At 42.5% G+C, this 26,570-nt stretch overlaps 1 protein-coding gene across 3 annotated transcripts in view; it reads right to left on the bottom strand.

The window, feature by feature from the left end:
• The window catches only part of RWDD3 (RWD domain containing 3), a 249,599-nt gene that overhangs the window by 90,927 nt on the left and 132,102 nt on the right, over positions 1 to 26,570 (bottom strand). The gene's annotated exons all lie outside the window — the stretch shown is intronic.

Below are 26,570 nucleotides of genomic sequence, written 5' to 3' on the forward strand. Positions count from 1 at the left end.
TGTCTTTTGCAAATACTTTCTCCCAGACGGTAGCATGTTTTCTAATTTTCTTGACATTGTTTTTCACAGAGCGGACGTTTTCATTTTTTTTTTTTTTTTTTTTTTTTTATTTTTTAATATATGAAATTTACTGTCAAATTGGTTTCCATACAACACCCAGTGCTCATCCCAAAAGGTGCCCTCCTCAATACCCATCACCCACCCTGCCCTCCCTCCCACCCCCCATCAACCCTCAGTTTGTTCTCAGTTTTTAACAGTCTCTTATGCTTTGGCTCTCTCCCACTCTAACCTCTTTTTTTTTTTTTTTTCCTTCCCCTCCCCCATGGGTTTCTGTTAAGTTTCTCAGGATCCACATGAGAGTGAAAACATATGGTATCTGTCTTTCTCTGTATGGCTTATTTCACTTAGCATCACACTCTCCAGTTCCATCCATGTTGCTACAAAAGGCCATATTTCATTTTTTCTCATTGCCATGTAGTATTCCATTGTGTATATAAACCACAATTTCTTTATCCATTCATCAGTTGATGGACATTTAGGCTCTTTCCATAATTTGGCTATTGTTGAGAGTGCCGCTATAGACATTGGGGTACAGGTGCCCCTATGCATCAGTACTCCTGTATCCCTTGGGTAAATTCCTAGCAGTGCTATTGCTGGGTCATAGGGTAGGTCTATTTTTAATTTTCTGAGGAACCTCCACACTGCTTTCCAGAGCGGCTGCACCAATTTGCATTCCCACCAACAGTGCAAGAGGGTTCCTGTTTCTCCACATCCTCTCCAGCATCTATAGTCTCCTGATTTGTTCATTTTGGCCACTCTGACTGGCGTGAGGTGGTATCTGAGTGTGGTTTTGATTTGTATTTCCCTGATAAGGAGCGACGTTGAACATCTTTTCATGTGCCTGTTGGCCATCCGGATGTCTTCTTTAGAGAAGTGTCTATTCATGTTTTCTGCCCATTTCTTCACTGGGTTATTTGTTTTTCGGGTGTGGAGTTTGATGAGCTCTTTATAGATTTTGGATACTAGCCCTTTGTCCGATGTGTCATTTGCAAATATCTTTTCCCATTCCGTTGGTTGCCTTTTAGTTTTGTTGGTTGTTTCCTTTGCTGTGCAGAAGCTTTTTATCTTCATAAGGTCCCAGTAATTCACTTTTGCTTTTAATTCCCTTGCCTTTGGGGATGTGCCGAGTAAGAGATTGCTACGGCTGAGGTCAGAGAGGTCTTTTCCTGCTTTCTCCTCTAAGGTTTTGATGGTTTCCTGTCTCACATTCAGGTCCTTTATCCATTTTGAGTTTATTTTTGTGAATGGTGTGAGAAAGTGGTCTAGTTTCAACCTTCTGCATGTTGCTGTCCAGTTCTCCCAGCACCATTTGTTAAAGAGACTGTCTTTTTTCCATTGGATGTTCTTTCCTGCTTTGTCAAAGATGAGTTGGCCATACGTTTGTGGGTCTAGTTCTGGGGTTTCTATTCTATTCCATTGGTCTATGTGTCTGTTTTTATGCCAATACCATGCTGTCTTGATGATGACAGCTTTGTAGTAGAGGCTAAAGTCTGGGATTGTGATGCCTCCTGCTTTGGTCTTCTTCTTCAAAATTACTTTGGCTATTCGGGGCCTTTTGTGGTTCCATATGAATTTTAGGATTGCTTGTTCTAGTTTTGAGAAGAATGCTGGTGCAATTTTGATTGGGATTGCATTGAATGTGTAGATAGCTTTGGGTAGTATTGACATTTTGACAATATTTATTCTTCCAATCCATGAGCAGGGAATGTCTTTCCATTTCTTTATATCTTCTTCAATTACCTGCATAAGCTTTCTATAGTTTTCAGCATACAGATCTTTTACATCTTTGGTTAGATTTATTCCTAGGTATTTTATGCTTCTTGGTGCAATTGTGAATGGGATCAGTTTCTTCATTTGTCTTTCTGTTGCTTCATTGTTAGTGTATAAGAATGCAACTGATTTCTGCACATTGATTTTGTATCCTGCAACTTTGCTGAATTCATGTATCAGTTCTAGCAGACTTTTGGTGGAGTCTATCGGATTTTCCATGTATAATATCATGTCATCTGCAAAAAGCGAAAGCTTGACTTCATCTTTGCCAATTTTGATGCCTTTGATTTCCTTTTGTTGTCTGATTGCTGAGGCTAGAACTTCCAGCACTATGTCAAACAGCAGCGGTGACAGTGGGCATCCCTGTCGTGTTCCTGATCTCAGGGAAAAAGCTCTCAGTTTTTCCCCGTTGAGGATGATGTTAGCTGTGGGCTTTTCATAAATGGCCTTTATGATCTTTAAGTATGTTCCTTCTATCCCGACTTTCTCAAGGGTTTTTATTAAGAAAGGGTGCTGGATTTTGTCAAAGGCCTTTTCTGCATCGATTGACAGGATCATATGGTTCTTCTCTTTTTTTTTGTTAATGTGATGTATCACGTTGATTGATTTGCGAATATTGAACCAGCCCTGCATCCCAGGAATGAATCCCACTTGATCATGGTGAATAATTCTTTTTATATGCTGTTGAATTCGATTTGCTAGTATCTTATTAAGAATTTTTGCATCCATATTCATCAGGGATATTGGCCTGTAGTTCTCTTTTTTTACTGGGTCTCTTTCTGGTTTAGGAATCAAAGTAATACTGGCTTCATAGAATGAGTCTGGAAGTTTTCCTTCCCTTTCTATTTCTTGGAATAGCTTGAGAAGGATAGGTATTATCTCTGCTTTAAATGTCTGGTAGAACTCCCCTGGGAAGCCATCTGGTCCTGGACTCTTATTTGTTGGGAGATTTTTGATAACCGATTCAATTTCTTCGCTGGTTATGGGTCTGTTCAAGCTTTCTATTTCCTCCTGATTGAGTTTTGGAAGAGTGTGGGTGTTTAGAAATTTGTCCATTTCTTCCAGGTTGTCCAATTTGCTGGCATATAATTTTTCATAGTATTCCCTGATAATTGTTTGTATCTCTGAGGGATTGGTTGTAATCATCCCATTTTCATTCATGATTTTATCTATTTGGGTCATCTCCCTTTTCTTTTTGAGAAGCCTGGCTAGAGGTTTGTCAATTTTGTTTATTTTTTCAAAAAACCAACTCTTGGTTTCGTTGATCTGCTCTACAGTTTTTTTAGATTCTATATTGTTTATTTCTGCTCTGATCTTTATTATTTCTCTTCTTCTGCTGGGTTTAGGCTGCCTTTGCTGTTCTGCTTCTATTTCCTTTAGGTGTGCTGTTAGATTTTGTATTTGGGATTTTTCTTGTTTCTTGAGATAGGCCTGGATTGCAATGTATTTTCCTCTCAGGACTGCCTTCGCTGCATCCCAGAGCGTTTGGATTGTTGTATTTTCATTTTCGTTTGTTTCCATATATGTTTTAATTTCTTCTCTAATTGCCTGGTTGACCCACTCATTCGTTAGTAGGGTGTTCTTTAACCTCCATGCTTTTGGAGGTTTTCCAGACTTTTTCCTGTGGTTGATTTCAAGCTTCATAGCATTGTGGTCTGAAAGTATGCATGGTATAATTTCAATTCTTGTAAACTTATGAAGGGCTGTTTTGTGACCCAGTATATGATCTATCTTGGAGAATGTTCCATGTGCACTCGAGAAGAAAGTATATTCTGTTGCTTTGGGATGCAGAGTTCTAAATATATCTGTCAAGTCCATCTGATCCAATGTATCATTCAGGGCCCTTGTTTCTTTATTGACTGTGTGTCTAGATGATCTATCCATTTCTGTAAGTGGGGTGTTAAAGTCCCCTGCAATGACCACATTCTTATCAATAAGGTTGCTTATGTTTATGAGTAATTGTTTTATATATCTGGGGGCTCGGGTATTTGGCGCATAGACATTTATAATAGTTAGCTCTTCCTGGTGGATAGACCCTGTGATTATTATATAATGCCCTTCTTCATCTCTTGTTACAGCCTTTAATTTAAAGTCTAGTTTGTCTGATATAAGTATGGCTACTCCAGCTTTCTTTTGGCTTCCAGGAGCATGATAAATAGTTCTCCATCCCCTCACTCTCAATCTAAAGGTGTCCTCAGATCTAAAATGAGTCTCTTGTAGACAGCAAATAGATGGGTCTTGTTTTTTTATCCATTCTGATACCCTATGTCTTTTAGTTGGCGCATTTAATCCATTTACATTCAGTGTTATTATAGAAAGATATGGGTTTAGAGTCATTGTGATGTCTGTATGTTTTATGCTTGTAGTGATGTCTCTGGTACTTTGTCTCACAGGATCCCCCTTAGGATCTCTTGTAGGGCTGGTTTCGTGGTGACAAATTCCTTCAGTTTTTGTTTGTTTGGGAAGACCTTTATCTCTCCTTCTATTCTAAATGACAGACTTGCTGGATACAGGATTCTCGGCTGCATATTTTTTCTGTTTAGCACACTGTAGATATCGTGCCAAGCCTTTCTGGCCTGCCAAGTTTCAAAGGAGAGATCAGTCACGAGTCTTATAGGTCTCCCTTTATATGTGAGGGCACGTTTATCCCTTGCTGCTTTCAGAATTTTCTCTTTATCCTTGTATTTTGCCAGTTTCACTATGATATGTCGTGCAGAAGATCGATTCAAGTTACGTCTGAAGGGAGTTCTCTGTGCCTCTTGGATTTCAATGCCTTTTTCCTTCCCCAGTTCAGGGAAGTTCTCAGCTATAATTTGTTCAAGTACCCCTTCAGCACCCTTCCCTCTCTCTTCCTCCTCTGGGATACCAATTATGCGTATATTATTTTTTTTTAGTGTATCACTTAGTTCTCTAATTTTCCCCTCATACTCCTGGATTTTTTTATCTCTCTTTCTTTCAGCTTCCTCTTTCTCCATAACTTTATCTTCTAGTTCACCTATTCTCTCCTCTGCCTCTTCAAGCCGAGCCATCGTGGATTCCATTTTGTTTTGCAATTCGTTTAAAGCGTTTTTCAACTCCTCGTGACTGTTCCTTAGTCCCTCGATCTTTGTGGCAAGAGATTCTCTGCTGTCCTGTATACTGTTTTCAAGCCCAGCGATTAATTTTATGACTATTATTCTAAATTCACTTTCTGTTATATTATTTAAATCCTTTTTGATCAGTTCATTAGCTGTTGTTATTTCCTGGAGATTCTTCTGAGGGGAATTCTTCCGTTTGGTCATTTTGGAGAGTCCCTGGCGTGGTGAGGACCTGCAGTGCACTTCCCCTGTGCTGTGGTGTATAACTGGAGTTAGTGGGCGGGGCCGCAGTCCGACCCGATGTCTGCCCCCAGCCCACTGCTGGGGCCACAGTCAGACTGGTGTGTGCCTTCTCTTCCCCTCTCCTAGGGGCGGGATTCACTGTGGGGTGGCGTGTCCCGTCTGGGCTACTTGCACACTGCCAGGCTTGTGTTGCTGGGGATCTGGCGTATTAGCTGGGGTGGGTAGGCAAGGTGCACGGGGGCTGGAGGGGCAGGCTTAGCTCGCTTCTCCTTAGGTGATCCACTTCAGGAGGAGCCCTGTGGCAGCGGGAGGGAGTCAGATCCGCTGCCGGAGGTTTGGCTCCGTAGAAGCACAGAGTTGGGTGTTTGCGCGGAGCGAGCAAGTTCCCTGGCAGGAACTGGTTCCCTTTGGGATTTTGGCTGGGGGATGGGCGGGGGAGATGGCGCTGGCGTGCGCCTTTGTTCCCCGCCAAGCTGAGCTCTGCCGTCCGGGGGCTCAGCAGCTCTCCCTCCCTTTGTCCTCCAGCCTTCCCGCTTTCTGAGCAGAGCTGTTCACTTATGACCTCCCAGACGCTAAGTCGCGCTTGCTGTCGGAACACAGTCCGTCCGGCCCCTCCGCTTTTGCCAGCCAGACTCGGGGGCTCTGCTTGGCCGGCGAGCCGCCCCTCCGCCCCGGCTCCCTCCCGCCAGTCCGTGGAGCGCGCACCGCCTCGCCGCCCTTCCTACCCTCTTCCGTGGGCCTCTCGTCTGCGCTTGACTCCGGAGACTCCCTTCTGCTAATCCTCTGGCGGTTTTCTGGGTTCTTTAGGCAGGTGTAGGTGGAATCTAAGTGATCGGCAGGACGCGCTGTGAGCCCCGCGTCCTCCTACGCCGCCATCTTCCGGACCCTGCTGGTGAGAATTTTGAATAACTGGAACCATCATACACTTCTGGTTGGCAAGAAAAGTGGTACTTTTCCTTTAGTTGGAAAATAACTAAGCAGTTTCTTAAAATATTAAACACACCTACCATATAACTCACAAATTCCATTCGCAGGGAAATGCAATCATATTTCCATATAAAGACTAGCACATGAATGCCATAGCAGTTTTGTTTGTAACAGCCAAAAATTGGAAACAGCATAGATGTTCTCAACAGGTGAATGGATAAATAAATTATAGTATCTACATTTGTTCTAGTTAGGATTCTCCAGAGCAACAGAAACCAATAGATTATAAAAAGAGATTAATGAGGCTCCCGGGTGGCTCAGTCAGTTAAGTGTCAAACTTCGGCTCAAGTCATAATTTCATGGTTCATGGGTTCAAGCCCCGTGTCAGGCTCTGTGCTGACGGCTCAGAGCCTGGAGCCTGCTTCAGAGGGAGCCAGCTTCTCCCTCTCTGTCTGCCCCTCCCCAGCTCATGCTCTCTTTCTCTCTCTCAATCTCTCTCAAAAATAAACGAACATTTAAAAAAAATGTTTTTAAAAGAGAGATTTATTATGAAGAAATTGCCCTCACAATTGTGGAGACAGAGAAATCCCACAATCTGCAAGCTGAAGACCAGGAAAACCAGTGGTGTAATTTGATCTGGGTCCAAAGGTATGAAAGCCAAAGGAGCCCCAGTCTGAGGGCAGGAGAATGGGAGAGATGTCCCAGCTCAAACAATGAGGCAATGAAGAAAAGGAGCAAATACCTGCTTCCTCCACATGTTTGCTCTACTTAAGCCCTCAAAAGATCGTATGATACAACTCACATTGGGGAGAGCATCCTACTTTGTGAGTCCACCAGCTCAAATCGAATCTCCTCTGAAACACCCTGACAGACACACCCAGAAATAATGTTCCACCAACTTTGGGGTAATCCTTTATGCAGTCAAGTTAATACATAACATTACCTATCACACCACACAGTGGAATACTACTCAGAGGCAAAAATTAATAAGCTATTGACATACTCAAAAACATGGATGGATCTCCAAATTATTTTGCTGAATGAAAGAAGTCAGACAAAAAGAGTATGTATTGGATGACTGTATTTATGTAAAACTGTAGGGGAAACAACTGTAAAATGCAAAGTATTCTTTAGCAACAGAAAGCAGAACAGTAGTTGCCTTGGGTTGGTGGCGGGGCAGCGCGGGGAGATAAGTTAGGAGGGTGTAATATATGGCAGGGTGACTATAGTTAGCCATACTGTATTTTATATATGGAAGTTGCTAAGAAAGTACATTTTAAACTTCCTCACCGGCGCGCCTGGGTGGCTCGGTCGGTTAAGCGTCCGACTTCAGCTCAGGTCACGATCTCGCGGTCCGTGAGTTCGAGCCCCGCGTCGGGCTCTGGGCTGACGGCTCAGAGCCTGGAGCCTGTTTCAGATTCTGTGTCTCCCTCTCTCTCTGCCCCTCCCCTGTTCATGCTCTGTCTCTCTCTGTCTCAAAAAATAAATAAATGTTGAAAAAAATAAACTTCCTCACCACACACACACACACACACACACACACAATTGTACCTACAAAAGCAATAGGTGTGTTAACTAATTTAATTGTGGTAATGGTTTCACAGTATATATGTATATTGAAGCATCACTTCATACACCTTAAACTTACACAATGTTAGGGGCACCTGGGTAGCTCAGTCAGTTAAGCATCTGACTTCAGCTCAGGTCATGATCTCACAGGTAGTGAGTTGGAGCCCTGAGTCAGGCTCTGTGCTATCAGCCTACAGCCTGGAGCCCGCTTTGGATTCTGTCTCTCTCTCTCTCTCTCTCTCTCTCTCTCTCTCTCTCTGCCCCTCCTCCACTTGTGCTCTGTCTCTCAAAAATAAATAAATGTTAAAAAAATTTTTTTAAACTTGTACAATGTTATATGGCAATTATATCTCCATAAAGATGGCGGGGGGGGAAAAGTACTGAGAGAAAAATGACTATCAATTTAGAAAATTTATAACCAGCTAAACAATCATTACAAATTAAGATCAAAGGAAGCATTTCAGACCAAGATCAAGAAAGGGTTTTGGGTGAAAGAATGGAGAACAGATGTCCTTCCATAAGAAGGAAATCAAACCTGGGGGAAATGAGTATGTTGCAAGAAACAAGGGTGAGCAAAGGAATGGGCCAATGTTTCAGGAATCCTAAATAACCATTGACTGAAATAAAATTAAAAAGGCAAAACAATGACTAATATTGGGTAGTTAAAAACATGATAGAATTAAAATACTAAGTAACAATCACATGGAAACAAGGAGGGCTTAATAAAGTCAATCAGTAAATTGTTTTAAGTCCGTCCATATGCTCTTCAGGAGGCTCACAAGATGATCAATTTTGAATTTTTAAGGCAAGACTTCACATTAAAATCTAAAAATAACTACCAAAGGGATAAGCAGGCAGAAATTCTGGTTAGCACAGAACCAACACAGAGAAGGTGCTTGCTAAAATGGCTAAATAAATAACTTGCATGTTTTCTATATTTCACATAGCATGTGCACCAGTACTTTTTAATGTGATGGTATATCTATTATTGAGCTTCATAACTCAATATAAGGATTCTCCCCAGAAACAGAACCACTAGGACACACAGTTGGATTCCATAGTCTTGGGACAGAATCCACTGGAGGCAATGAGGCAGGAAAGCACAGTGCATACAAGTTTGACCTCCTGAGTAGAAATCCCAGCTCTGTCATTGATGACTCAAATGATCTTGAGCCAGAGACTTAATCTCTGATTATCTCAGTCTCCTTACCTTTAATGCTATTGAACTTTATGTGGTGCAATCAATTACTGACATAATTCATAAACAAATGAAATGTTTAACACAGTGTCTGGCACATGGTAAGCATTCAATAAATGGTAGTTTCTATTATTTCTTCATCTCTAGGTCTTTCCCAGAACATGCTGGTAAGTTATGAAGACAAGGCCTTGGTCAGCTGGTCAGAGGTAAGTATTAAATTGCTCATGAATAATCCCCTTCTTTCTGGCCTCCTAGGATTCTGGCTCCTGCAATTCCATGGAGGCGACCTATGGCCTAGTGCTTAGGATGACCAATCCTGGTCAACCCCAAGCTTGGATGCCACACACAACATGCCAAGGGAGAAGCTAGTACCAGAGAAATGGATGTGGTGAACCCTTCCCCTAGATTGCCCTGATAGACATTTTCAACTGCGAGGCTTAGAGCTCTGTTCCCTAATCCCACAAGTGAGGGCCTGGTTCTCCCTTTACCACTAATGCTGAGCTGGCAAGAGAGGGCTGGAGCCAAGGCTCTGCCACGTCATATTACTGTTATATCGACACCACTGATTTTGTCAAAGGAGGGCCCAGTGCTTCCCTACTCAAGCAGCTGGTACATCTCCCAGGCTCCTGTGGCCCTGCCAGACCGCCATGTGTTGCCCTGGAATGCAATGGACAGTGGCAGACCTCACACCATTGCCGTTCCAGCTCAGAATGTTTCCCCAACGAACACTGCTCCAAAAGTCTCTGTGTGAACACTGCTTGGCTATTTGCCCTTGTGTATATGACAACCAGCTAACTAGAAATAAGATACAGCAACAGATATCCAACCATATGGATCCTGCTCTCCTGGCTGTAACTTACCTTCCCTGACACACTGCAGGCATCCACAGCCCTTGAGATCCTCTTGAGGATAAGCACTGATGTCATTTTTGTTCTGCCTTATCTTAAGCATCAAGTCTTTGACCACTTTTCCTCCTCTGTTCTGCCTCTGCCTAGTTTGTCTCTTGTCCACGGCTCTTCTCCCCTGGCCAATGTCACTGGTAACTTTACACTACAACTAAGATCTCATTTAGTATTAAGTAAAGAAATGGAGATCCTCCTCTCTCCATGGGAAAGTTGGGAAGCAGGGATCAGGGTAGGTAAAGAGACGGAGGTCCCTAGAAGCACTCCCTAACACTGCTGGCCTGGGACTGTTTACTGTGTGATCACTATGCAACTGTTTGAGGAAACTGCTATGGAAAGCAGGAAAAGATCCATCAACCTCAACCTGCCAGTCTCTGCACACCCACTAGAGCTAGACGGTGACCCAATTAATGAGTGGTCAACAAATATAAAGTGGTAGTTGAAAAAAATGAAATAGGAAATTGCTAAAAATGCAACATTCATATTTGCAACAACCTAGATGAATTAAATAACAGGCTAACCAATCTCTTTTTTTTTTTAAACCCTGCATGGCATAGATTTTTTTTTTTAATTAAGAGGCTAAAGATACATAGCCAATTGGGACTTTTTCTAATGCAGATGTATAGAAACATCATAGAAAGACACTTTCTACCTCCATCTTCCATTCATTCAACAAACATGTATCGGGAATTAAGGCTACATTACTCATATGCATAGAGTGGAAATTCTAGGATATTACTTGAATCTTTGTCTCTTCCATATAAGAAACAATAAACAATATCTGTTAGAGAGACTAGGTCTGGAAATACTGACTTCAGAAAAGAATTTAGCATAAGGCATGTCTAAGGGGATTTCATTAGTGGTGGAGCAGAAGGTACCCAAGCTGAAGGGATCTCGGCCTGGGGCAGCTCGGTGATATACACCCCAAAGGCAGTGTTACAGCAGGACTCTGCTGCAGAATCACCTGGAAGGTCGCCTCTCTTCCTACCAAACTTGAGTGCAAAGAAACCTGGTGGCTATTTATTTCTTCAACTTGAACAGACCTCTGACCTGATGGCTAAGGGGGGCTCTCTTTGTAAATCTTCACACCCAAACAAAATCTATCTGTCAACTTTCAGGGAAGCAAATACAAAAACAAAATGTGCTTTTTAAAGACTTGACTAATTCATATCTTGGGAAGAATCTCACCTTGATTCCTTTGAGGGCTCATCTCTTAAACTCCCCAACTCACTCTATGCTCCTTATTAATTATCAAAAATTTCATATGCCCTGGTTATTTGGATAGTCTGCTAAGTTCTTATGGCAACAAGCAAACACATTTTTTTTTTTAATTTGCCAAAATCTGCTGTTCTCTTTCCCTTGGAAGCACAGAGAATGAGTTCTTGTGGTTTCTTAGATGGATGACAGATTTCAATCTAATTAATCCAGAGCCCTGTGTATAGAAATGACTGCAAAGCAAACATGTCTATTAACAAAAAGCAGTGATTACTGGTTGGCACTGGGCCAGTATCTCTACATAAGCAATGAACTGATGCCTACAACTGTCTCTGTGCCATATGGGTTCTGCTGTAGCAATGAATTTGATCCAATGCAAGGTTAAGGAATGTCAAACTTAACTGGGGTTTAATTGATACTGGTAAGAGGTTCTAAATAAAGAAACAGGGAATGCACTATCAGAAACAGGCAACATGTCAGGCCCCATCCTCCCCACTTGTTGTCAATGCAGTCACAGCTAGACATTCAAAGTAGTTTTCAAACTCAACCTTGCAGATATGGTTTTTTTTTTGGGGGGGGGGGAGTTAGATTAACAAGTTTATCAGCAGCTAATTGAAGCTGAACACCCTCTCATTAATCAGTCTGGTTACTTCTCTTAAAGTTCTTGCTTACACAAACCATGCAGATAACGCAAATTCAACATGGCCAGCACGACCTCCTTCTATTCCCCAAACTCACTCTTCCTTCTGTATTTCCTGCTCAGATTATGGTCCCACTGAATGCCAAAGTGAAAGACCTACAAGTCATCTTGACTCCAACTTTCTCATCTGCCACATCCAGTAAGTCACCGAGACCCATAACTGCAACTTCCTAGACATCTCGCTCAGGTGCCCACTTGCCTCCCCTGCCACCTGCAACAAAAGCCCTCATCATCTCTCACCTGAATTAAACAGCCTCTTAGCTGGAAGGCCTCCCACCTTCCTCCAAGCTGCTGGACACTTTCCTGCTTAAAACCCCTGAGGGTTTGTTTTCTGTATCTCCTAAGACAGAATTCAGACCTTGCTCCAGCCACCCTGGGTCCTCGTCCTTCCCCGGGCATGGGCATTCATCTTTGCCAGCACTTCTCCCTCTGCTGAAAACATCCTCGCCATCCCCTTAAATTTTTACTTGAAAATTAAGAGGGAAAAGCTCCAATCTTACTTTTCTGAGAAGTCTTTCCCACCCTCAAGCAGAGCTGGTCTCTTTTTCCTGTGCTCCCACAGCTCTTTGTTCATAACTTTATTATAGCCCTGATCTGATGCATTAGAGCTGTGTTTATGTCTATCTATCCATCTCGATTATGAGGCCCTATGATTCCTATCCATCTCAGTTATGGAAAATCATGCCATTTATCTTGATACAGCCTCGTTCCCCACAGAGCTGGGCCTGACTCTCCGGGTGGAGGGAAGAATACACAGAAGGGCATATTCAAGCATGTGGATAGGCTTATGAAACCACATTAACAACAGAATCCAGCATCTTGCTCATAATGTGACAGAGCAGATACCTCCTCTACATCCAGGAGTTGGACTCAAGTTCAACCAGGTGTGTCTTGTACCAATTAGCAATGACAACAACTAACGTTTGTTGAGCACTGCATTTTGCTAAGCACTTTATTTGATTTGTTATTCACAACAGTTCTATAGGATAAGGATTTTACTCTGCTTTGTTGAGTCTCCACTCTGGGATTTGGCACATGTTGGGTACGCAATCAATATTGTTAATAAATGAATGGTATACACACTGCATTATTACCCTCATTTTACTGATAAATTGAGATGTAGAAAAGTTAAATAACTTATTTAAGAGTTATAGACTGAATTACAGTTCTCTAAAATTCATATATTGAAGCCCTAACATCTAACATGACTGAATTTGAAGATAGGGCTCTTAGGAGGTTATTAAGGTTAAATGAGGTCATAAAAGTCCAATAGGATTAGTGGCCTTATAAAAAGAGGGGTGGAGAGAGAAAGATCTCTCTCTCCATGCACATGCACAAGAAAAGGCCAAGTAAGAACACAGCAAAAAAGCAGCCATTTGTAAGCCAGGAAGAGAATCCCCACCAGAACTCAACCATACTAGTGCCCTGATCTCAGATTTCCCCCAGAAAGTTGAGAAAATAATTTTTTTTTAATGCTTATTCACTTTTGAGAAAGAGAGAGAGAGAGAGAGAGAGAGAACGAAAAGGGGAAGGGCAGAGAGAAGGGGGGATAGAGGATCCAAAGCGGGCTATTCACTGACAGCACAGAGCCCAACGCAGGGCTAGAACTCATGAACTGCGAGATCATGATCTGAGCCAAAGTCAGACACTTAATGGACTGAGCCACGCAGGTGCCTCCCACCTCTTTTTTTTTCTTTTTCTTTTTTCTTCCTTTTTCTTTCTTTCTTTCTTTCTTTTTTCTTTTGAGAAAATAAATTTCTATTGTTTAAATATCTATTGTTTCTATTGTTAACCTGGTCTATTGCAGCCTGAATTGACAATACATCAAGTTACTCAGGGCAATTAGGAAATTCAAGAATCAAGCTTTGAACCTGAATGAACAGATTCCAAAACTTTTACTCAGCTGTTCTGCAATATTTATCACACTATATGTGATCCTTTAGTTGGCCCTGAATTCAGTCTAATGGTTCATAATCAGCCATTTTTTTTTAGGAAATTGAGTGGGCCAGTATAGAATAGAGTATGATTGAATAGAATAGAAAAATACCAGAGTGTATCACATGTAGGAAGAATAAGTATTATTCTTCTAAAACTTTTGTTCTTAGAGTATGTGGGTGTGGAGAGGTATATGTATCCCAGTGTAAAATGTATTTCTTACTGTGAGCCATAGTCAAAAAAATATTTTTAAAACACCATAGTTTCTCCTATACTGCTTCAAAAACAGCCCATTGATCCTATCTCTAGCCAAACCTTATCTGATATAAGCACCGTTGGCAAACCCCAATATTTGTATTATTTATACAATGTCATATTCACAGTTCATCCCAGCACAGCATGGCTTATCACTTAAGATCTACATATCACATATATATATATACCTTACTCATTTTATGCCACCATTTTCCCTTAAAGAGGGCATGGAAGCTGGGCTACAAGCCTGACTGCCCATCCTTACTCCCTGTTTCCCATGACCCTTAACTCTGTATCCCTGTGGTGCTCAGCTCAGGGCATATCCATTATACATGCACACTCAATATATATATAATAAATTCAATCAACTGAACAAATCAAGTGGATTATATCTACTGGAGAGTCTTCATAGACCCCCATAAAAATCTGGAGATTACAAACAGGAAATTCAGTCCCTAAGGAGTCTAGATCCAGTTACAGAAAGATCAAGCAGGCACTAGCTTTGTTCCTAGAAAACTTGGCTTTTCAAGCCTAGAATCACTCCATCAGTGAATTTTTTAATGCTAAGACAGTGTAAACATCCAAAATTTTCTTTCTGTCTCTGTCTTGATTTCCACAAAGTAGTCAGGCTTATCAACAGTGGTGGGGGAAGGTGGGGGATGTCCACCCCAGTGAGACAGGCTTGGGAGCACAGGTCACAGTCACCTCAGGGACCAGTTGGAGAGAAGAAGACCTTCCCCAAAGGAAGCGACTTCACCTAGGGAGACAGGCACAGGTACCCAGCAAGCAGGACACAGGCCTGCTACTCTCTATTCATGGAATTTGTAAATCAGCATGAAGGCCTATTGACTGAAGATGTGTGACTTTGTTCCCCCTGTACACTGAGGGAAATGCAGTGTCAACGCACAGCGCAACGACACACCGTGGATTCTTTAACCAGGAGGCCCAGAAAAATGGGAGATCCCACATGCTATTGGCTAGCAGATGCTGAAAGGACCAGCCCCAGGTGACACTCAAACCACATGGGCTGGCCCTAGGTACGATGGGCCATCCAGCTGTGCATTCACAGCTCAGTGTCTACACTAGGGGGACATCACTACTGGGCTGCCTTCATCAGCACAACCTTACTCTCCCAGAAGACTCTCATAAAGAGCTTTATTGTTCATTCCAAAGTAACTTCTGGAAAGACCCATCAACTCCTCAATAGGAAGCAGGAAACAACAGTTTATACAGTAAAACTCTTTGAACCTTTGGGGAAAAAAAACTGGATCATATGGGTAGCTATCGCCACAGAATGATCTGTCTGGATCCTGAGTATGGAAGCCAGACATGCTCCAGAAGGACAGATGTAGGGTGTGCTGTCCATTGGTCAGCACTATGGACTGTTCTGAAGTGTACCTGTCTGACTTTCGAATAGTGGAAATCCCTTTGATCTGGGATCTGTCCCCAAACACCTGGCTTGTTGGCTCTCTACTATACAGCCACTTCACAAAGGGTGCCTCAAACTGAGAGTATGCATTCCAGTGTCAGAGCCGATCTAACTCTCCACCAAGGAGTCCCCTCTTCCAATTGCTGAGATAATCCCTCTTCTTCTGGATGGATATGGTCTCTCATGGGGATAGGGGTGAGGGAGTAGAAGAGATAGGTTCAGCTTTCCCCCCACTCCTCAACTCACCATCATCCTTTTCCAAGGTCCTATACATTCTGTGACCCAGATCAGAACCTAACACAGGTGGGAGTCAGTGGAGAGAATCTCTGGTCCACCTTATTCTAATGTAAAGTGTTTTTGTTAGTTTTCTGACTGCTCAGCATCTATTCCATTTTAATTTAGTAATAGATCCCAATTTTTGACAAGCTACTTCTCTCCCTGTATGTCTAATAACCAAGAGACCCCATCATCCCCAGCCAAAGGGGCAGCCATATGACCCTAACTGGCCAATCAAGTGCTCCCTTCCTAGAATTTGAATCATGAGAATAACAGTAAAATAGAACTCTTTTATTGCTAGGGCAGCCCTCCACCCTGACAAGACAGTTGGGTAGAACTTCTGGAGATGCATATTTCCTGTGTATTCCAAACCCAGTTCTTTGATCTCATGAGCAACTTCCAAAGCTTTTGATAAATATCTCTTTTGCATAAATTAGCCAGCATTTGTTTCTATTGCTTATAACCAAAAATTCCTAACAGTTTCCTATAGTAAGAACAAAGATCAAGCCTGGAAGTCTTGGGATCAGGAGACAGAGGGTAAGGAGGGTAATAAATCTACAATTGTCAGGTAACCACACCCAACCAAGAGACCATGAGCCCAGACTCTATATTACTTATGTCTAAAATTTTTAATGTTTATTTATATGAGAGAGAGAGAGAGAGAGAGAGAGAGAGGAAGCATGAGCAAGGGAAAGGCAGGGAGAGAGGGAGACACAGAATCTGAAACAGTCTCCAGGCTCTGAACTGTCAGCACAGAGCCCGATATGGGGCTCAAACCCACGAACCATGAGATCATGACCTGGGCCAAAGTCAGACGCTTAACCGACTGAGTCACCCCAGGTGCCCCTATATTACTTGTGTCTAAATCCTTACACATTTAGCACACACCTTATGCAGAGCTGACACTCAAGATATATTTATTGAATTGAAGCACAGATAAAACTTACTAGGAGAATATGACTAGGAGAGAGAGGAATAAATGGTGCTAAAACATTGTGAACAGTAGACCTTTTGGAGGAAAGAAACAGCTCTCAAAAAAGTCACTGTTACCTCTTTGCCTCTCTCTCCCTCTATCTTGCTTCCACTCCACACCGCCCCCCCCCCCCCGCCCACTTTCAACAACAAATAAAAATTTCAAAGCTTCATCCTGGCCCTCTCATTTGTTAGGGCAGAAAATGCAGCGTCTGTTATACCATGGAGTAAAGCATCGAAGCAATGTAAAATAAAACCAATGTAAAATAAAGGCTTTTCAAAGAATTCCTAAATTTTGATCCTTTCTGATATTCCCCTGACTCCAGTTAATAAAAATAGCTACAGTTAATAAAACATTCTATCCACTCCTTTTCAATGCTGCCTATTATTCTTGAATGCTCAAAAGCCCCAGGCTCCCAGCCAGGTCAAAAGGTTTCACAAAACATCCACGAATTATTTCGAAGCAGAGAGACTCCCACAGCATGTCTCCCCGGAAGCTGTAAGGCAAGAAAATCCATCCTCTCTTTCTGATCGAAAGCCAGAATTCACTGGAGGAGACATAAAGAAACCACCAGATAAAGGTTTCTTCTCATTTTGCACCTTCAACCTGTAATCCCAGGTACACCCCTCACCTAAGTAGGCGCATTCTCTCCCAGAAGAAGAATCCCAGTGTACCTTCTATGACAATATATTTTCAACTTCTTTTTATAACAACTACAAATTCAGTTTAAAAAAAAAAAAAAACAATTCCATTCTCCAGTGTGCTGGAGGGCACGAGTAGTTTTTTTCTCCCAAGCATGAAGGGAGAAAATTCTCCCACCTTAGCCCTATTGCCTTTTCTCTTTCAATAAGACTTTAGCGGGTTCAAGTTGAGCCTGCTAAAGAGGAATCTCTGTTCACTCCCCTGTCAAACCAGACCTTTATGTTCAGCCCTTTGGCTTTGCTGGATGTTGTCATAAATACTGCAGACCCTGCAAGAAACGCAGTATTTATGGCCCAAGGGCCATCTGCATCTCATTCCTTATCCCAAACCCCATTTCTTCATGTGTGGATTGTGACTTTAGGGTGAGACCCTTAAACCCCAAATTCCTGTAGCTGCTAATATATATAATTCTACCCTCATTCAGGCCTGATCCACCTCCAAACAATTGATCTAGGGCGGGACCTTACATATCCTACTAACATTGTCAGCAGCGAAAAGGCTTTGAAACTCAGAAAGGTAATACAGGTTCCAGAAAAGGCCAACACAGTGAGGTACAAATCACTCTGCTGTAATTTTTGCATTTTTGAAATCAAATCGAGCTATCTGGTAACCAGAATCCACACTCTCCAATGCACTCAAAATGTTCAGTTATCAGTTAATATCTTGCCTTTGTCTCTTGTTAGGATGGCTTCAACAAATTTATGGTAAGTCTGCCGGAATCAAGTGTCCAGAATCTATTTGCTTTATGAATTCTTCAGTCAAATCATTCCTCATCTTGGTCTGGCGAACCTTAAAATTTGGAGGACATGGTGGGCATTTTTTTTTTTGCTTTGTTTTTACTGCATAGTCTTTGTACATGACCACTGAATAATAATTTTAAGCCAAGTGAATATTGCAAGTACCACTTCCCGAGCCCATAACATTTCACGTTCATTCATTCAAAAGTCATTCCTCGAGCACTTATGTTCTGTCAGGCTTGGTACTAGGCACAATACAGGAAATAGCAAAGCAGATGGTGCATTTTTATATTTTAGCATTTTTTTGAGAGAGAGAGAGAAAGAGAGAGCAAGAGCGTGTGAGCAGGGGAGAGAGGCAGAGCAAGAAAAAGAAAGGGAGAGAGAATCTTAAGCAGGCTCCAAGCTCAACACAGAGCCTAATGTGGGGCTTGATCCCATGATCTTGGGATCATGACCTGAGCCGAAGTCAAGAGTCAGACACTAAGCCAACTGAGCCACCCAGATGCCCTATTTTAGCATTTTGAATGTGCCACTGGCCATCTTCACCCCGGGGAACAATCTCCTTCATTAGCAAAAAAGGCTTTTTTGTAGAGATTGCTTTGCTGTCCTATTTCTGGGCAAAATTACAACTTCTGTTAGAGTCTGCATTTCCGCTTAGCCTTCTATCAGACTTAGGGTTTTAAAAATTATGACATTTTATTGCAGCAAAATTGAGTCCTCAGGCCAGATCCTTCTACAGCAATTACAATTACAACAAAAAAGTTCATTATAACTCAAAAAATATTCCAAAGACCTGCTGATGGCGAACAGAGGCAGTGTTCTATTGACTTCTAAGTGTCTTCCCACTGGCAGTAAGAGCCACATTAGCTGGTAGGTCTCTGTGGCAGCTTTTGTTAACTGTTGTGCCCTCTCCCCACCATTACTATTTGCAGGATTCTCTTCCAGGAGAGGGTTTTGCTGTAACTACCATCCTCTATAAACCTTGCCCCACTTCCTTCCTCACAGTGATCTAAAACATCCAAAAACTAAAAATTAGCTCCTTCTTACCAAAAACAAAGGAGAGGAGTGCTGCTCAACTCTCTAAATCCAGCCCGTCTCTTCCACTGAGCAATCAGGGTTCAACTAAATCATGCCCTAACCCAGCTTTCTACTTCATTTTCATTAACAGGAAATTCTGGTCAGCTGCTCAGCTCAGCACCTTCCAAATGGGCCCTATTTTCCTCATCATGATTCCTTCACTCAAAACATCTGCCCCACCTAGAGTATCCTTCAAAATTCTAACTATTCCTGAATACTAATTCAAATCCCCACCTCACAAAAGCCTTCACTTACAACTGATCCAGACTGAAGTCATCATACCCACCTTGTTCCCAGTTACAGTAATTAGACAACTGAAAGACATGGAGGGCCTGAGTTAGGACACTGGTAGCAAGAATCCACAAAGAAAATAGATTCAAAATCCATAATGGTGGTCAAATGGTCACGGCTACATGGCTGCTGGCGGATAAAATTATGGATGCTTCTTTGCCAGAAAATTGATTAGGAATGAGGCTAAGGCCATGGAAAGGACATGAAAGATCCCATACAATTTCTACTAAGGTACAATATTTAGAATCTGAGGCAGAAATGACCACTGGTCTGAGCTATGGGAAAAATTCTCAAGAGTTTGTATTTCCTCAAAGGAAGTAAGAAGTAAAGAATCATCTCCATACCACAGAGATCTGCTGCTGATTCTAACTACAATAATCTCTCATTCTGAAATTGCTTCCCCTCCCCCCCCCACTGGTTCTTTCATCAAAGACACCCAACTTGAATGAAAGATAACTGACGTCACTTCTGAGATTTTATTACTTGAAGTATGGAAAGTGAAGGTTATAGCTCTCATGGCCCTTGAGCTATACATGTGCATGTCTCAGTCTGTCTTGCCTGAAATAAATTTCCTACAATCACTGTTTTACAATATGCTAAAGATATATTACCAAAATAAGCTTGCTTCTCCACAGACTAAGTGAGCCAAAGGCATTGTGTTCCATCTTTACAATGAAATGCAGATTTCTCATTGAAAGACTAATCTTCAGTTTCAAAAGATTGAACAAAATGGTGCTTAAAAAGAATTATAGCTGGTTAAATATAAGCTGCTAAAAACATCCAAGACAAGAATATTCTTTGAGTATCAAAGCATTTTTATCTGCTTATGAGTTAAACAATTTTTTTTCAACAGAAGACCATGTCCTACTATTTTCTTCCGAGATCAGCAAACGAAAATCAGTAAATATGCTAACCCAGAGCTTTCTTCACCTAAATGATCTTATTTCTCCCTAATTGTGTCAATGAGATTACTTCGTACTGGGAAGATTGGCCCCTCCACTAGCCTTGACATCTTACTAGCAAGACTGAAGAGTTAAAATTCCCCTCCCCTGGCCTGGACCCACTTACAGCAGGATTGAAGTGAGTACTGGTGGCACATTCATGCACCACTTCTCCAGATCACTGCTCACTGGCAGGCCAGTTCAAGAACACTCTGCTTAGGGGCACCTGGGTGGCTCAGTCGGTTAAGCATCTGACTTCAGCCCAGGTCATGATCCTGCTCTTTGTAGTTTGAGCCCCATGTTGGGCTCTGTGCTGACAGCTCGGAGCCTGAAGGCTGCTTTGGATTCTGTGTCTCCCTCTCTCTCTGCCCCTCCCCTGCTTGCACTCTGTCTCTCTGTCTCCCCAAAATAAATAAACATTTAAACAAAATTTTTTAAAAAAGAACACTCTACTTAAAATTATCCACCCTTTCCTTAGAAGATTTGGGAATGAATTTCAATGTTTGTTTTTTTTTTTTTTTTTATATCTGTCACCTTCTGGGCACCAAATAGTAGTCTCTATCCCTCCATATAACCCACTCTCCTTTCCCCTCACCATCCCCCAGACCCTTCCCTTGGGTCTTCTAGAACTCATGGTCTGTCAGGACTAAAAACACCCATATATTCAACTTCTCTGAATACATATGTTACTTTCTCACTCCAGCTGATAGCTCAACTAGATCCTACAGGTACTGCTTTCTCTGCAGCTCCCTCAAGTGGTGGTTATCTGTTCTCTGATCCCATCTGTCTCAATCGAAGGGGTAGATCTCATTTCTCATTGCCACATCCAGATGAATACTCCTGATTCTGCCCTGCAAACCTCATCTTTACCACCTACACTTTTCAATGCAATGATCTACTTTCCTCTCTGCCAATCGAAAGAATTTTCCCCTTGCTCACTCTCTTTCTCTCCACTTCTATTCCTGTAATATTTTTTGGTGGGTTCAACAGCCACAAGAATCCTTGATTTTTTTCACCTGCCATTGGAATCATCCTGTATCCCATCTCAGCCACTTGCCTTCATGATCACACCCTCTCTCTTTTCATCACCAGTAATTTCACTTCAAATTTTCAGTTTCAAGTATCCCTTTCTCTAATTATCATAACCCATGATCTTTTTAACTCATTTCTCTTTTTACTTCAACTCTAAAAATGCTTTGGCTCCCTTAGGATATCCAAATTGGCTTCACCACTCTTCTGTCCATCAGGCTCTCACTTCCCCCATACAACAGCTTAAATTCCATGGTCCATGTCTAAAATCACTGCCTCATATCCATTCCTGGTTCTCCTGCTCATCTCTCCTCCCAGGTACTCAGCTGTCAATACTGCAATCCTGGCTAAATTTGGCTTTCTGCCTGCCCCATGCCTACACCCAAACTAACACAAAGTGTCAGAGACAAATCTACAACCCTTCTAAATAATTCCACTTTAAGTCCATGACCACAAATGTCGACTCTGCCCTCAAGAGTCACCAGGAATGGCAGTGTCTTGTCCTAGTCAATTCATTCTCCTACCCTCGGAGACAAGTATATCTCCCACTCCTTTCTTCACTTAGAACTCCAACCCATCCTATACATTCTTCTCTCAGGTGATAACTTCATTTCTTATTTTACTAAGAAAAACAAAACACTCAGAAGAGAACATTCTCATCCTGCAGGCAATTTTACATCCTATCTCCTGCTGTGCCCACATTTCACCTGTCCTTCCTATAACAGTGATGGAACCATATGTCCTTTCGGAGGCCTCCCCCTCCCCTTATGTAGTGAATCCATCCCCTCTCGCTGGCTCAAGAACTTTGGCACGGCAATTATCTCCAGTCTCTCCTGAGTAAGCATGTTTGGCTGCCTACCAGGTCACACACATCAGCAAACATATTGTAATATTTTCGTTTTGATAAAACCAAGCCCTCCCTTGGCCCCGCATCTTCCTCCAGGCTCTGTTAGTGCCACTCTCCATTTCTTGGCTCCCATTCACAGCAAAACTATTTAAAAGAGTGTGTATGCTCTCTATACCCAATGTCTCACTTCCTATTCTTTCTTGAACCCCTTCCATTCGGTTTAATATCCCCTCCGTGTCACTAAAGCCACTCCTTTTAAGGTCTCTAATGAGCTATGTGTTGTCAAACTTGAAAATCTTTTCTTAGACTTCACCTAATTTGGCTTTCCAGTATCATTTGATAATTTATCACTCCCTCTTTTTTGGAACACTTTTTTCCCTTAAAGTTGGAACATGTTGTGTTTCTAGTTTATTTCTTACCTTGATGTCTGTTACTTCCCACTTTTATTTACTGGATTCCTCATTCCTACCTGAGGCTCAATCCTCAGATCTCTTCTCTATCAACACTCATATCCCTCAAATGATTTGATCTCTTCCATTGCTTTCAGTTCTACCTATGTGCTACGGCCCCAAATTCACATCTGCCTCCTCTGGCTTCTCCCATAAACTCCACATATATCCAACTGTCTACGTGACATCACCACTTAGATGTCTAGCAGGAACCTCTGCAGGTGTACTTCAGAACAGTCAAAGAATCCATGCCACTGATGACCAATAACCACAAGGTGTTTAGCTTCACTCGTAATCAAGATGTGGCAAACAAAAAGCAAAATGCGTTTTTCCCATCGCATCATTATTACCAATTATGCTGCCACAAATATTTATGTGCAGGTCATCAGTGCACATGCACATGCAATTCTGTTGGGAATGCAGTTCTGTTGGGTCCTAAGGGTTTGCAGAAGTTCAATTCAAGATAAAGTCAAATGTTTCCCTTTTTTTTATTAAAAAAAAATTTTAATGTTTATTTATTTTTGAAGGAGAGAGAGACAGAGTTTGAGTGAGGGAGGGGCAGAGGGAGAGAGAGACACAGAATCTGAAGCAGGCTCCGGGCTCTGAGCTGTCAGCACAGAGCTCTACACAGGACTCCAATTCACAAGCAGTGAGGCCATGACCTGAGCCGAAGTCAGATGCTTAACCAGCTGAGCCACCCAGGCGCCCCAAAGCCAAACTTTTCAAAAGTGTTTATACACTTTTGTTTAATTTCCTTGGCTATGTTTCAATTTCCTGTCTTAAACCAACCTGTCTCCACTACCAGTCATGTTAATTTTCATCATTCTGCTGTGGGGGTAGTGTTATGATATCATGTTTTTAATTTGCGTCTTCTTGATTCCTAGTCAGGTTCAACTCCTTTTCACTACAGGCCAAGCAAACTAAACTCTGGTATTTAGGGATGCAAGCTCAGATGGTTAAACTAGAAAGAAAACCAATGGAGCGATGATCATAAAAATCAGAGCAATGGTTACTCTTGAGGGCAATGGAAGTGGGGCAGGGGCCTTCAGAATGCTGCCGGTACCATAGTTTTTGCCCTGTGCCGTAGGGACACAGTGCTCACTTTGTGATCACACACTGGGCTGTAAAGCCTTCTTTTGTACATTTTTCTGTATTCATTTTATTTCACAGTAAAAGTTTCAAATAAAAGGGTAAGTCACAAAATCAGTATTATTTGAGTACCTACTGTGTGCAGGGTCATATGACAGATATTGGGGATGCAACAATTAATGAGAGAGGTTCTTGCCCTCAAGGTTATTGTGAATCACATGATTAGTAGGTGGGCAGCATGAACTGCTCCTGGAGAACTGAGAGAACCTGTAAGAGATGTCAAGGAGGAGGGGGATTTGTGATGGGCTGTCAAACATGGGTAGCATTACATAAGCAAAGAATAGGAGGAGGCATTATGCACACCTTGTAATTTGTGACTGGAGACAACTCAGTCTCTACACAGGCACACAGACACACACACACTGACACTCAGGTGCCCACAGTCATACACATACTCATTATATCCGTGTGCTAGGGCTGCCATAACAAAGTACCACAGGCTGGGTGGCTTAACCAACAGAAGCATATTGTCTCAAAGTTCTGGAAGCTAGAAGTTGGAAATCAAGACATGGGAAGAGTTGGTCCTTTCTGAGGTCTATGAGGAAGAATCTGCTCCTGGCCTGGAGATGGCCATCTTCCCCCTGGATCTCTTCACATTATCTTCCTTCTTTGAGTATCACTGTGTCAAAAGGTTTCATTTTATAAGGATACTGGTCATATTGGATTAGGGCCCACCCTAATGACCTCATTTTAATTTGATGATCTCTGTAAAGACCCTGTCTCCAAATATGGTCACATTCTCAGGTACTGGGAGTTAGGACTTCAACATATGAATTTGAGGGGGTTCGGGGGGGGGGGGGGGAGAATTCATTCCAGAACACTCACACATACATATATACTCACAAATACATATATACATGTACTCCCATACACCTACACAATCACACATACACACATTCCCATTCACACATAGACTCATTCACATACCCTCACATACATCCAAGCATATGAATTGCTCCTGGAGAGCAAACTCTCCCACATACTCATACACACACCCACATATTCTCAAAATACACTTACACATCCAGATTATACTTTGTCACACTACTCATACACACATGTGAGCATCACACACACACACACACACACACACACACACACACCTCACATCGGTAGGGGAGATGCTCTTTCTCCCACTCTGCCTCTCAGGGCACCCTGTCTCCTTGGAGGAATGTGACCTAAGCCAAGGAAAGCAGAACTTTCGGCAAGGGTGAGTCAGACTGGAACTAAGGGAAGATGGCCCCCTCCCACTCTGGTGGCAAATTTGGGAAGATGTGCACCAGGCTGCAACTGGAAACACTATTTCCCAGACATCTGTGGGATAAGCCTGTCTGCTAGAGAGAAATGAAGGAGAGTCAAGTGAGAGAAGCAGAAAAAGCCTCAATGACCTTACCCCTGGTTCCAGCTATCCATGCAGTCAGCTGCACCCTGACTGGCTAACAATTTAGTAACTTCCCTTCACTGCCCCTGTTAGTTTGGGTTGGGTTTCTGTCACTTGTAATTTAAAGAATCCAGGTTCCTTAAAAGGGCTTTCTAATGGAAGCCTAGGGAGCATGAAGGGTACTATGATAATAGAAGGCGAGTGACCAAAATGGAACTTGTGGCCACGGCTGATTTTTCCTTTCCTTTTGGTTCCATTTTGTTTTATTGTTCCAGAGCACACTGTTCTCCAACCACACCCTTCTTTCAACACTTCACCAACCTCTCCCCCTGAAAACTTTGCAATCCTCCCTCCTCCTCACAGCACAACTGTTTGTAGGTCAGTCTCTCCAAAAGCACAGCCTACTCACTCTATGAAAGCTCTGTACCCTAACTCATGGGATCCCCTAACTCAGAATTTTGATTGTTTCCTCCATAGCACTTAATTCCACTTTGGAATCATTTGGGGTGCTATTTCCTTGAGCTTCTCTCTCTTCTCCCTTGGACTATAAGCCCCCTAAGGAGAGGAACTGGGGTGTGTTTTTCCCCATTTTCTTTCTGGAACCCAGCACCCAGTGTGGTGCTGCTGGGTGATCCAAGGTCAGGGGGAGAGACAAGGATGAGGCTGATGTGGCTTCTCCATTTCTGCAGTCACTTCCCAGCTGCGGCCCCCAATCCAGGCCTCCTGCAAAGACTGTTTTCAACTGGCAGTTTCATCTGGCATCTCTTCACCTCCAGCTCACTGAAAGTTGTGTCGCTTTCAACTCCTCCGCAACCCCTTCCCTCAGTCTCCGGGGCTTTACCCTGCAGAAATCTCCCGCGGCACTACCTGTGTGCTTAAGGGACGTGATGTCTGGGCCCCTTATTTTTAGCACAGCCACAGGCCTGTCACTTTGTTTTGGTTTCCACCAATGAGAAAATAAATGTGTTGAGAATTTTAAAGCGACCAAATGAGTTTTAATTCAGTGTCCTCTCCCCTCTCCCTCCCTGTTTGGAATTTCTTAACCCCTAAGGCTTTTTCAGAGGGCATGCCACAGGCAATGCTGGACTTTTTGGGACAGAGTGGTGAACAGCAAGGTCTTGCTCAGAAACATGCATGGTGACACGCATGCCACTTTCTGTTTGGAGAACCTCTTTGGGGCTAAGGAGAGAGGATGGCTCTAAAGTCCCTATTCACAAAATCCTGTCTGAGGGAAAACAACTGTTTTTCAAAGTAACCCGCGTGGGAGAAATGACCATGGTTTATTAACATTAGATACGAGAGCTCTCATTTACCACAAAGAGTGCTCCAGGGGAAAAACTAGTTAACTGTGGTGTATTTAACACACCTGAAAACCACATTTCCTCCTCCCTTTCCTTTCAGATACTCCATCTCTGGAAGGCCAAACGTACAAGTTACT

The sequence above is a fragment of the Panthera onca genome, chromosome C1 (genome assembly GCF_046562875.1).
Source record: "Panthera onca isolate mPanOnc1 chromosome C1, mPanOnc1 haplotype 2, whole genome shotgun sequence".
Taxonomy (NCBI): Eukaryota; Metazoa; Chordata; class Mammalia; order Carnivora; family Felidae; genus Panthera; species Panthera onca.